Source organism: Dendrobates tinctorius, unplaced genomic scaffold, assembly GCF_039654945.1.
Source record: "Dendrobates tinctorius isolate UK_male_01 unplaced genomic scaffold, ASM3965494v1 ptg000126l, whole genome shotgun sequence".
Classification (NCBI taxonomy): domain Eukaryota; kingdom Metazoa; phylum Chordata; class Amphibia; order Anura; family Dendrobatidae; genus Dendrobates; species Dendrobates tinctorius.
In genome coordinates, this window is record NW_027361794.1 from 18,804,977 (window position 1) to 18,820,604 (window position 15,628).

A 15,628-nucleotide genomic window follows, 5' to 3' on the forward strand; every position below is an offset into this window, starting at 1 on the left:
GTGGGTGGGGCCCCTCAGGGTCCGATTTTGTGGCTGGGGCCCCTCAGGGTCCGATTTTGTGGCTGGGGCCCCTCAGGGTCTGATTTTGAGGGTGGGGCCCCTCAGGGTCCGATTTTGTGGCTGGGGCCCCTCAGGGTCTGATTTTGTGGCTGGGGCCCCTCAGGGTCTGATTTTGTGGCTGGGGCCCCTCAGGGTCTGATTTTGAGGGTGGGGCCCCTCAGGGTCTGATTTTGTGGCTGGGGTCCCTCAGGGTCTGATTTTGTGGGTGGTGCCCCTCAGGGTCAGATTTTGTGATCGGGGCCCCTCAGGGTCTGATTTTGTGGGTGGGGCCCCTCAGGGTCCGATTTTGTGGTGGGGCCCCTCAGGGTCCGATTTTGTGGCTGTGGCCCCTCAGGGTCTGATTTTGAGGGTGGGGCCCCTCAGGGTCCGATTTTGTGACTGGGGCAACTCAGGGTCTGATTTTGTGGTTGGGGCCCCTCAGGTCCGATTTTGTGGCCGGGGTCTCTCAGGGTCCGATTTTGTGGCCGGGTCCCCTCAGGGTCTGGATTTGTGGGTGGGGCCCCTCAGAGTCCGATTTTGTGGCTGGGGCCCCTCAGGGTCTGATTTTGTGGCTGGGGCTCCTCAGGGTCTGATTTTGAGGCTGGGGCCCCTCAGGGTCTAATTTGGTGGGCGGGGCCCCTCAGGGTCTGATTTTGTGGGTGGGGCCCCTCAGGGTCCGATTTCGTGACCTGGGCCCCTTAGGGTCTGATTTTGTGACTGGGGCCCCTCTGGGTTCGATTTTGTGGCCGGGGTCTCTCAGGGTCCGATTTTGTGGGTGGGGCCCCTCAGGGTCTTATTTTGCGGCTGGGGCCCCTCAGGGTCTGGTTTTGTGGGTGGGGCCCCTCAGGGTCTGGTTTTGTGGGTGGGGCCCCTCAGGGTCTGGTTTTGTGGGTGGGGCCCCTCAGGGTCCGATTTTGTGACTGGGGCACCTCAGGGTCTGATTTTGTGGTTGGGGCCCCTGAGGGTCCTATTTTGTGACTGGGGCCCTTCTAGGTTCGATTTTGTGGCCGGGGTCTCTCAGGGTCCGATTTTGTGGTTGGGGCCCCTCAGGGTCTGATTTTGTGGCCGGGCCCACTCAGGGTCCGATTTTGTGGGTGGAGCCCCTCATGGTCCGGTTTGGTGGGCAGGGCCCCTCATGGTCCGATTTAGTGGGCGGGGCCCCCTGGGTCCGATTTGGTGGGCGGGGCCCCCTGGGACCGATTTGGTGGGCGGGGCCCTTCAGGGTCCGATTTGGTGGGCGGGGCACCTCTGGGTCCGATTTGGTGGGCGGGGCCCGTCAGGGTCCGATTTGGTGGGCGGGGCCCGTCAGGGTCCGATTTGGTGGGCGGGGCTCCTCGGGGTCCGATTTGGTGGGCGGGGTCAATCTGGGTCCGATTTGGTGGGCGGGGCTCCTCAGGTTCCGATTTGGTGGGCGGGGCCCCTCAGGGTCCGATTTGATGGGCGGGGCCCCTCTTGGTCCGATTTGGTGGGCGGGGCCCCTCTTGGTCCGATTTGGTGGGCGGGGCCCTTCGGGGTCCGATTTTGTGGGCGGGGTCACTCTGGGTCCGATTTGGTGGGCGGGGCTTCTCAGGGTCTGATTTGGTGGGCGGGGCTCCTCAGGGTCCGATTTGGTGGGCGGGGCCCTTCAGGTTCTGATTTGGTGGGCGGGGCCACTCGGAGTCTGATTTGGTGGGCGGGGCCCCTCAGGATCCGATATGGTGGGCTGTGCTACTCTGGGTCTGATTTTTTGAGCGGGGCCACACTGGGTCTGATTTGGAGGCCAGGGTGGTTCAGCCTCCGATTTGGAGGCCGGGGTGGTTCAGCCTACGATTTGGAGGCCGGGGTGGCTCAGCCTACGATTTGGAGGCCGGGGTCACTCAGCTTTCGATTTGGCGCGCCGGCCCTTTAAGACTCATTTCGGTGCACTGGCCCTTTAAGAATCACTGTGGCATGTCGGCCCTTTAAGAGCCAGGGTGGCTCACTGGGCTTCTAAATCCACTTTGGCGCACATTCTCTCTCAGGGGCATGTGTCATGTGATGAAGCTAGATTTGCATTTGTGCTGTGGGTTTCGCTTTAAGAGCTGATATTATGTGGCAGAGGCTCTGTGCTGGGGTTCAAGTGAAGTTCGTAGGCGTTGGCATAGTAACTGGGTCTGCCTGCGCATATCAATGAGCTCAACTGTCATTTCAATCGCCTCAGGGCACGTTTTGCCTTTTCCCATTGACAAGCATTGGAGACAGTGCATTCCAATGACGGGAAAAAAAATTTTCAAACGCAAATTGCTCAAAAACTACAAATCCGATCGACACGAAAAATACTTAGCACACCTCTCATGGACGCTGGCTTCCAAACGACACCTCAACGGAGTCTGTGCGTGTAGCGGTTCGGGCCGCATTAATTGCGGAAATCAACTTAATATTAAGAAGAAGAAGAACTAGATGTGTATTTCCTGAAGGAAGTACAGATAGTGGTTTGAAATGGTGCCCGGGCTGCCCCTTTAAGAGAGACTTGCCTGTTGCCCCTGCAAGACTTTCAACTCAGGATCCGTTTTAACTGTGGGTGCCTCTCAGGGGCCACTTTGGCCTCAGGGTCTGATTTTGTGGATGGGGCCCCTCAGGGCCCGATTTTGTGGGTGGGTCCCCTCAGGGTCCGATTTTGTGGCCGGGGCACCTCAGGGTCCGATTTGGTGGGTGGGGTCCCTCAGGGTCCGATTTGGTGGGCTGGGCCCCTCAGTGGCTGATTTGGTGGTTGGGGACCCTCAGGGTCAGATTTTGTGGCTGGGCCCCTCAGGGTCCGATTTGGTGGTTGGGGACCCTCAGGGTCAGATTTTGTGGCTGGGGCCCCTCAGGGTCCGATTTTGTGGCCGGAACCCCTCAGGGTCCGATTTTGTGGGTGGGGCCCCTCAGGGTCCGATTTGGTGGGCTGGGCCACTCTGGGTTCGATTTTGTGGTTGGGGTCCCTCAGGGTCCGATTTTATGGGTGGGGCCCCTCAGGGTCCGATACTGTGTCCGGGGCCCCTCAGGGTCCGATTTTGTGGTTGGGGCCTTTCAAAATCCGATTTGGTGGGCGGGGCCGCTCAGGGTCAGATTTGGTGAGCCGTGCCCCTCAGAGTTCAATTTAGTGAGCAGGGCCCCTCAGGGTCCGATTTGGTGAGCGGGGCCCCTCAGGGTCTGATTTGGTGGGCATGATCTCTCAGAGTCTGATTTGGTGGGCGGGGCCCCTCAGGGTCCGATTTGGTGGGCGGGGCCCCTCAGGGTCCGATTTGATGGGCGGGGCCCCTCAGGGTCCGATTTGGTGGGCGGGGGGCACACTTTGGCGCACATTCTCTCTCAGAGGCATGCGTCATGTGATGAAGCTAGATTTGCATTTGTGCTGTGGGTTTCGCTTTAAGAGCTGATATTATGTGGCAGAAGCTCTGTCCTGGGGGCGTCATGTGACGTTCGTAGACGTTGGCATAGTAACTGGGTGTGCCTGCGCATATCAATGAGCTTTACTGCCATTTCAATCGCCTCAGGGCACGTTTTAAGCTTCCCATTCAAATGCATTGAGACAGTGCAGTCCAATGACGGGAAAAAAAAATTTCAAACGCAAATTGCGCAAGAACTACAAATCCGATCGACACGAAAAATACTTAGCACACATCTCGTGGATGATGGCTTCGAAACTACACCTCAACGGAGTCTGTGTGTGTAGCGGTTCGGGCCGCATTAATTGCGGAAATCAACTGAATAGTAATAATAATACTAGATGTGTATTTCCTGAAGGAAGTACAGATAGTGGTTTGAAATGGTGCCCAGGCTGCCCCTTTAAGAGAGACTTGCCTGCTGCCCCTGCAAGACTTTCAACTCAGGATCCGTTTTAACTGTGAGTGCCTCTCAGAGGCCACTTTGGCCTCAGGGTCTGATTTGGTGGGTGGGGCCCCTCAGGATCCGATTCCTTGGCCTGGGCTCCTCAGGGCTTGAATTGTTGGCGGGGATCTCTCAGGCTCCGATTTTGTGGGTGTGGCCCCTCAGGGTCCAATTTTGTGGGTGGGGCCCCTCAGGTTCCGATTTTGTGAGTGGGGCCCCTCAGGGTCCGATTTTGTGGCCGGGGCCCCTCAGGGTCTGATTTTGTGGCCGGATCCCCTCAGGGTCCGATTTTCTGGCCGTGGCCCCTCAGGGTCCGATTATGTGGGTTGGGCCCCTCAGGGTCCGATTTTCTGGCCAGGGCCCCTCAGGGTCCGATTTTGTGGCCGGGGCCCCTCAGGGTCCGATTTTGTGGCCGGGGCCCCTCAGGGTCTGATTTTGTGGTTGGGACCAATCAGGGTCCGATTTTGTGGTTGGGGCCCCTCAGGGTCAGATTTGGTGGGTTGGGCCCCTTAGGGTCTGATTTTGTGGGCGGAGACCCTCTGGGTCCGATTTGGTCGGCGGGGCCACTCTGGGTCCGATTTGGTTGGCGGGACCACTCTGGGTCTGATTTAGTGGGCGGGGCCCCACAGGGTCTGATTTGGTGGGCGGGGCCCCTCAGGGTCCGGTTTGGTGGGCAGGGCCTCTCTGGGTCCGATTTGGTGGGCGGGGCCACTCGGTAAGATTTGGTGGGCGGGGCCACTCTGGGTAAGATTTGGAGGCCGGGGTCGATGAGCTTCCGATTTGGAGGCCGGGGTCGATGAGCTTCCGATTTGGAGGCCGAGGTCAAAGAGCCTCCGATTTGGAGTCCGGGGTGGCTCAGCCTCCGATTTGGAGTCCGGGGTGGCTCAGCCTCCGATTTGGAGGCCGGGGTCGATCAGCCTCCGATTTGGAGGCCGGGGTCGATCAGCCTCCGATTTGGAGGCCGGGGTCGATCAGCCTCCGATTTGGAGGCCGGGGTCAATCAGCCTCCGATTTGGAGGCCGGGGTGGCTCAGCCTCCGATTTGGAGGCCGGGGTGGCTCAGCCTCCCATTTGGAGGCCGGGGTCGATCAGCCTCCCATTTGGAGGCTGGGGTCGATCAGCCTCCGATTTGGAGGCCGGGGTCGATCAGCCTCCGATTTGGAGGCCGGGGTGGCTCAGCCTCCGATTTGGAGGTCGGGGTGGCTCAGCCTCCCATTTGGAGGCCGGGGTGGCTCAGCCTCCGATTTGGAGGCCGGGGTGGCTCAGCCTCCCATTTGGAGGCCGGGGTCGATCAGCCACCGATTTGGAGGCTGGGGTCGATCAGCCTCCGATTTGGAGGCCGGGGTGGCTCAGCCTCCCATTTGGAGGCCGGGGTGGCTCAGCCTCCCATTTGGAGGCCGGGGTCGATCAGCCTACTATTTGGAGGCCGGGGTCGATCAGCCTCCCATTTGGAGGCTGGGGTCGATCAGCCTCCGATTTGGAGGCCGGGGTCGATCAGCCTCCGATTTGGAGGCCGGGGTGGCTCAGCCTCCGATTTGGAGGTCGGGGTGGCTCAGCCTCCCATTTGGAGGCCGGGGTGGCTCAGCCTCCGATTTGGAGGCTGGGGTGGCTCAGCCTCCCATTTGGAGGCCGGGGTCGATCAGCCACCGATTTGGAGGCCGGGGTCGATCAGCCTCCGATTTGGAGGCCGGGGTGGCTCAGCCTCCCATTTGGAGGCCGGGGTGGCTCAGCCTCCCATTTGGAGGCCGGGGTCGATCAGCCTACTATTTGGAGGCCGGGGTCGATCAGCCTCCCATTTGGAGGCCGGGGTCGATCAGCCTCCCATTTGGAGGCCGGGGTCGATCAGCCTCCCATTTGGAGGCCGGGGTCGATCAGCCTCCCATTTGGAGGCCGGGGTCGATCAGCCTCCCATTTGGAGGCCGGGGTCGATCAGCCTCCGATTTGGAGGCCAGGGTCGATCAGCCTCCGATTTGGAGGCACGGGTCGATCAGCCTCCGATTTGGAGGCCGGGGGGTAGATCAGCCTCCCATTTGGAGCCTGTGGTCACTCAGCTTTCGATTTGGCGTGTTGGCCCTTTAAGACTCATTTCGGTGCGCCGGCCCTTTAACAGTCACTTTTGCACTTCGGCCCTTTAAGAGCCAGTTTGGCTCACTGGGCTTCTAAATACACTTTGGCGCACATTCTCTCTCGGGCATGTGTCATGTGATGAAGCTAGATTTGCATTTGTGCTGTGGGTTTCGCTTTAAGAGCTGATATTATGTGGCAGAAGCCCTGTTCTGGAGATGTCATGTGACGTTCGTAGGCGTTGGCATAGTAACTGGGTGTGCCTGCGCATATCAATGAGCTCAACTGCCATTTCAATCGCCTCAGGGCACGTTTTGCCATTTCCCCATTCAAATGCATTGGAGACAGTGCATTCCAATGACGGGAAAAAAAAATTTCGAACGCAAATTGCGCAAAAACTACAAATCTGATCGACACGAAAAATACTTAGCACACCTCTCATGGACGCTGGCTTCGAAACGACACCTCAACAGAGTCTGTGCGTGTAGCGGTTCGGGCTGTATTAATTGCGGAAATCAACTTAATAATAATAATAATAATAAGAAGAATAAGTTAGCAGCGCTCGGATTACAATATAGTGGTTTTTTCAAACCACTATAACTAGATGTGTATTTCCTGAAGGAAGTACAGATAGTGGTTTGAAATGGTGCCCAGGCTGCCCCTTTAAGAGAGACTTGCTTGATGCCCCTGCAAGACTTTCAACTCAGGATCCGTTTTAACTGTGGGTGCCTCTCAGGGGCCACTTTGGCCCCAGGGTCCGATTGTGTGGGTGGGGCCCCTCAAGGCCCGATTTTGTGGGTGGGGCCCCACAGGGTCCGATTTTGTGGCCGGGGCCCCTCAGGGTCCGATTTGGTGGCTGGGGCCCCTCAGGGTCCGATTTGGTGGGTGGGGCCCCTCAGGGTCCGATTTTGTGGCCGGGGCCCCTCAGGGTCCGATTTGGTGGGTGGGGCCCCTCAGGGTCCGATTTTGTGGCCGGGGCCCCTCAGGGTCCGATTTTGTGGCTGGAACCCCTCAGAGTCTGATTTTGTGGGTGGGCCCCTCAGGGTCCAATTTTGTGGCCAGGGCCCCTCAGGGTCCGATTTGGTGGGTGGGGCCTCTCAGGGTCCGATTTGGTGGGCGGGGCCCCTCAGGGTCCAATTTGGTGGGCAGGGCCCCTCAGGGTCCGATTTTGTGGGCTGGGCCCCTCAGGGTCCGATTTTGTGGCCGGGGCCCCTCAGGGTCCGATTTTGTGTCAGGGGCCCCTCAGGGTCCGATTTTGTGGTTGGGTCCCCTCAGGGTCCGATTTTGTGGTTGGGGCCCCTCTGGGTCCAATTTTGTGGGTGGGGCCCCTCTGGGTCCAATTTGGTGGGCGGGACCACTCTGGGTCCAATTTGGTGGGTGGGGCCTCTCAGGGTCCGATTTTGTGGTTGGGTCCCCTCAGGGTCCGATTTTGTGGTTGGGGCCCCTCAGGGTCCGATTTTGTGGCCGGGGCCTATCAGGGTCCGATTTTGTGGCCGCGGCCCCTCAGGGTCTGATTTTGTGGGCGGAGCCCCACTGGGTCCAATTTGGTGGGCGGGACCACTCTGGGTCCAATTTGGTGGGCGGGACCACTCTGGGTCCAATTTGGTGGGCGGGGCCTCTCAGGGTCCGATTTGGTGGGCGGGGCCCCACAGGGTCCGATTTGGTGGGCGGGGCCCCTCAGGGACCGATTTGGTGGGCGGGGCCCCTCAGGGACCGATTTGGTGGGCAGGGCCTCTCTGGGTCTGATTTGGTGGGTGGGGCCACTCTGGGTAAGATTTGGAGGCTGGGGTCGCTCAGACTCCAATTTGGAGGCCGGGGTCGTTGAGCTTCCGATTTGGAGGCCGAGGTCAAAGAGCCTCTGATTTGGAGGCAGGGGTCGATGAGCTTCCGATTTGGAGGCCGGGGTCGATGAGCCTCCGATTTGGAGGCCGGGGTGGCTCAGCCTCCGATTTGGAGGCCGGGGTGGATCAGCCTCCGATTTGGAGGCCGGGGTGGATCAGCCTCCGATTTGGAGGACGGGGTGGATCAGCCTCCGATTTGGAGGCCGGGGTGGCTCAGCCTCCGATTTGGAGGCCGGGGTGGATCAGCCTCCAATTTGGAGGCCAGGGTGGATCAGCCTCCGATTTGGAGGCCGGGGTCGCTCAGCCTCCGATTTGGAGGCCGGGGTGGCTCAGCCTCCGATTTGGAGGCCGGGGTGGCTCAGCCTCCGATTTGGAGGCCGGGGTGGATCAGCCTCCGATTTGGAGGCCGGGGTGGATCAGCCTCCGATTTGGAGGACGGGGTGGATCAGCCTCCGATTTGGAGGCCGGGGTGGCTCAGCCTCCGATTTGGAGGCCGGGGTGGATCAGCCTCCAATTTGGAGGCCAGGGTGGATCAGCCTCCGATTTGGAGGCCGGGGTCGCTCAGCCTCCGATTTGGAGGCCGGGGTGGCTCAGCCTCCGATTTGGAGGCCGGGGTGGCTCAGCCTCCGATTTGGAGGCCGGGGTGGCTCAGTGTCCGATTTGGAGGCCGGGGTGGCTCAGCCTCCGATTTGGAGGCCGGGGTGGCTCAGCCTCCGATTTGGAGACCGGGGTGGCTCAGTCTCCGATTTGGTGTGTCGGCCCTTTAAGACTCATTTGGGTGCGCTGGGCCTTTAACAATCAGTTTGGCGCATTGGCCCTTTAAGAGCTAGTTTGGCTCACTGGGCTTCTTTTAAATCCACTTTGGCGCACACATTCTCTCTCAGGGGCATGTGTCATGTGATGAAGCTAGATTTGCATTTGTGCTGTGAGTTTCGCTTTAAGAGCTGATATTATGTGGCAGAGGCTCTGTGCTGGGGTTCAAGTGAAGTTCGTAGGCGTTGGCATAGTAACTGGGTGTGCCTGCGCATATCAATGAGCTCAACTGTCATTTCAATCGCCTCAGGGCACGTTTTGCCATTTCCTATTGAAAAGCATTGGAGACAGTGCATTCCAATGACGGGAAAAAAAATTTTCAAACGCAAATTGCGCAAAAACTACAAATCCGATCGACACGAAAAATACTTAGCACACCTCTCATGGACGCTGGCTTCGAAACGACACCTCAACGGAGTCTGTGCGTGTAGCGGTTCGGGCCGCATTAATTGCGGAAATCAACTTAATAATAATAAGAAGAAGAATAAGTTAGCAGCGTTCGGATTACAATATAGTGGTTATATAAATGGATAACATGCTGAGACATCGTTCACATTATAGCACAGAATAAATGATGGCACAGGGAATAGCAAATAATCGTGAAGAACAAGATGAAGAGAAGGAGGCACATACCAATAAGTTGTACTGTGAGCTCTTAGTGACTGGGCTTTAAGGGAGACACCTATGGGAAGATGAAGCTGATATAATGGCTGCTATGGTGGCCAGAAGTAAAGAGTAAAGGGATACACAAGCTGCACCACATCCATTACATACCAATACTGCAAGGAGGCACCTGCGGCCGTCCCACTGTGGGAGGAGAGGAAATGCTAAATAACTTCATGACAGGAGGCATAAAGACTGTCAGGTTGTGCATAGAGAGATCATGGGATCTAACTGTGGATCTATATAACAAGTGGACGCAGTATCCACGGGGAATCCAAGGGTGCTGTGATAAGAGAGAGTGACAGGGTTTTATAGTCCTGGGTGAGATGTAGAAGGGGCGGGAGCGTGCACCCGGAAGTGGAAGGACAAGTCTGAGAGAGGACGAAAGGGGGGCGTGTCAGCAAAAAAAGCCCCAGGAGAATGCTGCAGCCTGACAGGCTGGATCGCAGATCCGGGCAGTGAGGAGGGATTTGTTACCATGGAAGCTACTGCAGCTCTGGTATCAGAAGTGCCAAGAGTGAAAGTAGTGGCTATTCAGTGCTCTGGTGGTGAAGAGTCAAAAAATTCACAATTGTTGATTCTGTAATTGAGATAAAATGCAGTTAGTATCGAGGACATGGAGTATTACAATAAGATACAATAAAGTGAAAGAAAACATCATGATGCAGCATTGAAACAAAAATTACACAACATGTCTAAGCAGAATAACGGTGTCAGATTATGCCAAAAGTTATGACTGGAGGAAAGCCTGGATATCATAATCTTTGTTTAACCCCTTAGGTGCCAAAGTGTTGAGCTCATGGATCCAGTAGGCCTCTCTTCTTTTAAAAAAATTGATACGGTTGCCTCCCCTGCGTGATGGATGGATCTGCTCTATTACTTGAAATTTTAGTTGAGCAATGGTATGACCAGCAGTGATAAAATGGTACGGGATGGGAAGAAGCATATTCTTGCACCTGATGGTAGACTTGTGCTTAGATATCCGGTCCCTTATATGTTGTGTGGTCTCTCCTACATATAGTAGGCCACACGGACATTTAATGATGTATACTACAAATGAGCTGTCGCAAGTGTAGTATTCTCGAATATTGAATTTTTTTCCAGTATAGGGATGGTAAAAGACATTACCTTTCTGTACGTTATTACACTGCATACATTGCAGGCAGGGGAAGGTGCCAAATTTAGGATTTGATAGAAAACGTTGTTGTTTTAGAGGACCTGGAGAACCAATATCTGCTTTGATTAAGATGTCACGAACATTGCGCGGTCTCCTAAAACAAGGTAGGAAAGGTTTCCTAAATGCCTCTACATTAGGGTGGGCTGTTTTTAAAAGGTGCCAATGACGCCTGATGCTGGAATGTATACGAAAGGCAAGGGGGTGGTAGTCATGGACGAAGGCAATACGATTAGTGATACTAGGTTTGGAGGGAGAGGAAAGGTCTAGATCATTTAATATATTAGTTGGATAACCCCTCTCAAGAAATTTAGTACGCATTTCTCCCATGCGTATTTTTTGAGTCTCTGTGTTCGACACTATCCTTTGAACCCTTTTAAATTGCGACTTGGGTATAGCGTTTTTCATTTTGGTGGGATGGAAGCTTTCATAGTGAAGCAAACTGTTACGGTCAGGAGGTTTCCTATAGAGGTCAGTGGAGAGGTGACCCATCTCATCCTTGATGACAAGTGTATCTAGAAAATTGATCTGTTTGAGATGATGTGTCATGGTGAAAGTTAGTCCCGGCCAAGATGTTTGTAGCATGGAGAAGAAGGAATGTAATGTATCCAATGATCCTCCCCAGATACTGAAGATATCGTCGATATACCTCTTCCACACTATGGCATGAGTGCGGAGGAGGTCATCACGATAAACGACACAATCCTCTAAATGGGTTACGTAGCAATTTGCATAAGGGGGTGCAGTGTTCGAGCCCATAGCGGTCCCCTTGGTCTGCAGATAGTATGTATCCTCGAAAAGAAAGAAATTTTTTGTTAGTACGATAGATAATAGTTCGCAGCATAGGTTGATTTGTTCAGGGTGAAAATTTTATAGTGTAAGTAGCCTTCGTACTGACTGGATACCCTCCGTATGGGGAATGGATGTGTACAAGTCTTTCACATCAAATGTGACTAGAATGGCATCTATAGGGATACGGTCCAAGGTACGGATCACATCCAGAAAGGCCCCTGTATCCAGTAAAAAGGAAGGTGTTAGTTTAATTAGGGGTGTTAGGATTTTTTCCAGGTATTTGGAGATGGGAGAGAAAATGGACTCTGTGGAAGCCACAATAGGTCTACCTGGTGGGTTGTTTAGGTTTTTATGGACTTTAGGGAGTATGTAGAAGACCGGCGTGATAGGGAATAGTTTAGTTAAATAATCACATGTTTTGTTATCTAGGACACCACTCAATTTGTATTTGGATAGAGTAGTCTGGATGATTTGTTTAACTTCATTGGTGGGATCTCTATTGAGTGTTTGATAGACTGATGTATCACTCAGTTGGAGATAAATTTCACCCAGGTACATTGTTTTATCTAGGATAACAATAGCTCCCCCCTTATCAGCTGGTTTGACAATTATGTCCTTATCATCCTGTAGGGATTTTAAAGCATGTTGGTCAAGTGCAGTGAGATTGGGTGGGAAATGGACTCGCCCTTTGTAAATGTCATCTCGCAGGTTCTGGAATGTATTGTCTATAAAGGAAATAAATGTCTTCAAGGCGTGTGAACCCGTGGGTGGTCTGAAATTACTCTTATTTCTAAGGCCTAAGCTATCTGAAGATATCAGTAGAGGGTGTGGTGATAAAGTCCTACAATCGGTATCGATAACATTAGAGAAATGCAGTTTTAATCTCAATGATCTATAGAACCTCTGAAGGTCCATGTCCAGATTAAATGTATTGTATCTATAGCTTGGGCAGAAGGAGAGACCCTTTTGTAACACACGGTATTCTGCTATGCCTAGATTTTTTGAGGAAATATTAATTACCAATGGGTCATTACCTGCGAGCGAGTGATGCGACCAGAGTCCACATTTCTGTGTAGATCTCTTCCCCCTACGGGTCCTCTTCTCTTTGTGGATCTGCGTCTCTGTCCTAAAAAACGACCCGATGGAGCCTGTCTGTCGTGATCCGAACCCGAAGACAAGATGTCTGTGGTGGATCTGTAATTGGGATAGGAGTTGAAGTTCCCAGAGATGTAAGATTCTCGCCATTTATAGACTCTGTTTTGCTCGTAATCTTCTGTGTCACTGGCGAACTTGTTCCTTTTCCTTGTCTCAATGTCTCGTCGGTGTTGTTCAATAACTCCGTTGATCTTGGTCTTCAGATTGTTAAAATCCTCGGTGCTAATGGAGGATGATAGCTGTGTTTCTATATTAGAGATTTCCTCTTTACACTTGGCGATTCCTAGATGCAGATGCTCTAACGTGAGGGTGATAAGGTCAAAAGAACATTTGTTAATAATCTGTTCAAAACGAGAGCAAAAATCACTTGAATCGCTGAAGAGGGTGGGACGTAGGGGAACACGTAGTCCCCTAGGTATCCTCTGGACTTTAAGGTATTCAGTGAGAGTAACACAGTGTAGCTCCAAATTAGTGCGCCGCCTGAGTGTCCTCTCCAAGTCACGACCTCTGGTCTCCTTGGGAGGAAGTCTAAGAAAATCGCTGGGGAGAGTGGATTGTGCTATAATGTTGGATGTCTCCTCTGCATTGTACGAGAAAGTAAGAGATGTCATTGCCCAGGAGGGTGTGCACAGCGTAAGGGTTAAAAGTATTAGAACAAAACCGTTGGCACAACCCTGGTAACCGGAGGTGGTGCACAAGTAGGATCCCAATCCGTGAACTTCAATTTATATAGACTTGGCACACACCAAAAAGATTCTGATGCAGAAAGGTGGTTTTAATGAATTGCAGTACATACATACAGACGTTTCGGTCTAGGACCTTCATCAATGTACTGTGAAATATAAATAAAGATAACAAAAATAAAAATTGACAAAGAAAGTATATTCAACAAATTACATGGGTTTTCAAAATGAAAAATGGATAACATGCTGAGACATCGTTCACATTATAGCACAGAATTAATGATGGCACAGGGAATAGCAAACAATCGTGAAGAACAAGATCAAGAGAAGGAGGCACATACCAATAAGTTGTACTGTGAGCTCTTAGTGACTGGGCTTTAAGGGAGACACCTATGGGAAGATGAAGCTGATATAATGGCTGCTATGGTGGCCAGAAGTAAAAAGTAAAGGGATACACAAGCTGCACCACATCCATTACATACCAATACTGCAAGGAGGCACCTGCGGCCGTCCCACTGTGGGAGGAGAGGAAATGCTAAATAACTTCATGACGAGAGGCATAAAGACTGTCAGGTTGTGCATAGAGAGATCATGGGATCTTACTGTGGATCTATATAACAAGTGGACGCAGTATCCACCTCGAATCCAAGGGTGCTGTGATAAGGGAGAGTGACAGGGTTTTATAGTCCTGGGTGAGATGTAGAAGGGGCGGGAGCGTGCACCCGGAAGTGGAAGGACAAGTCCTGTACACACATCATGTATTCCAGACGCTGAGAGAGGACGAAAGGGGGGTCGTGTCGTCCTCTCTCAGCGTCTGGAATACATGATGTGTGTACAGGACTTGTCCTTCCACTTCCGGGTGCACGCTCCCGCCCCTGCTACATCTCTGGATTCGCGATGGATACTGCGTCCACTTGTTATATAGATCCACGGTAAGATCCCATGATCTCTCTATGCACAACCTGACAGTCTTTATGCCTCTTGTCATGAAGTTATTTAGCATTTCCTCTCCTCCCACAGTGGGACGGCCGCAGGTGCCTCCTTGCATTATTGGTATGTAATGGATGTGGTGCAGCTTGTGTATCCCTTTACTTTTTACTTCTGGCCACCATAGCAGCCATTATATCAGCTTCATCTTCCCATAGGTGTCTCCCTTAAAGCCCAGTCACTAAGAGCTCACAGTACAACTTATTGGTATGTGCCTCCTTCTCTTGATCTTGTTCTTCACGATTGTTTGCTATTCCCTGTGCCATCATTTATTCTGTGCTATAATGTGAACGATGTCTCAGCATGTTATACATTTTTCATTTTGAAAACCCATGTAATTTGTTGAATATACTTTCTTTGTCAATTTTTATTTTTGTTATCTTTATTTATATTTCACAGTACATTGATGAAGGTCCTAGACCGAAACGTCTGTATGTATGTACTGCAATTCATTAAAACCACCTTTCTGCATCAGAATCTTTTTGGTGTGTGCCAAGTCTATATAAATTGAAGTTCACGGATAGGGATCCTACTTGTGCACCACCTCCGGTTACCAGGGTTGTGCCAACGGTTTTGTTCTAATACTCATAGACTTCATGACAGACATAATGCGTCCCTGATTCTCCCGCAGGAAGAGTAACTCTTTCTGGGTAGCAGCAGTAGTACCGGCGGAGTCCATGGCCTGATCGTACTGTTAGCATGGCTGGTCTGGAGCCGGAATCTCCAGGAGTGGACCCTCTGGGCCGTGGCACCGGTAGCCAGTACCGAGAGGGGCGGCTCAGGATGGACTGGAGTAGGAGTGTGGGACTGAAGTGTAGATGACAGGACAGAGCTGGAACATAGGAGACTGGAGTGGAGTAAGACTGTAGACTGGAACGTGGAGGGATGGTTGGAGTAGGAACACAGGAGACAGGATTGGAACAGGAACACCGGAGGCAGGACTGGAGTAGGACGGAAGGACTGGAACACCGGAGACAGGACGAGAGTAGGACGGAAGGACTGGAGCCGGATAGAACAGGAACACCGGAGGCAGGACTGGAGTAGGACGGAAGGACTGGAGCAGGATGGAACAGGAACACTGGAGGCAGGACTGGAGTAGGATGGAAGGACTGGAGCAGGATGAAACAGGAACACCGGAGGCAGGACTGGAGTAGGACGGAGGAACTGGAGCAGGATGGAACAGGAACACCGGATGTAGGACTGGAGTAGGACGGAAGGACTGGAGCAGGATGGAACAGGAACACCGGAGGTAGGACTGGAGTAGGACAGAAGGATCGGAGCCGGATGGAACAGGAACACCGAAGGCAGGACTGGAGTAGGATGGAGTAACTGGAGCAGGATGGAACAGGAACACCGGAGGCAGGACTGGAGTAGGACGGAAGGACTGGAGCAGGATGGAACAGGAACACCGGAGGCAGGACTGGAGTAGGATGGAAGGACTGGAGCAGGATGGAATAGGAACACCGGAGGTAGGACTGGAGTCGGACTGCGGAGTATAGCAGGGGACACGGATAGCAGGACTGCGAGGCTGCTGCAGGGAGCACACGAGAACGGGACTGTGAGACTGCAGAGAGCACACAAAGAAGCGAG

At 53.2% G+C, this 15,628-nt stretch overlaps 1 long non-coding RNA gene across 1 annotated transcript; it reads right to left on the reverse strand.

Annotated features, from left to right (window-relative positions):
* Positions 1-9,043: 9,043 nt before the first annotated feature.
* Positions 9,044-13,740, reverse strand: LOC141047357 (uncharacterized). The gene is made up of 3 exons (XR_012219781.1): positions 13,393-13,740; positions 12,248-12,666; positions 9,044-9,827 (listed from the first exon to the last, which is right to left on the reverse strand). It is a non-coding gene; the product is annotated as an uncharacterized lncRNA (long non-coding RNA).
* Positions 13,741-15,628: the final 1,888 nt, after the last annotated feature.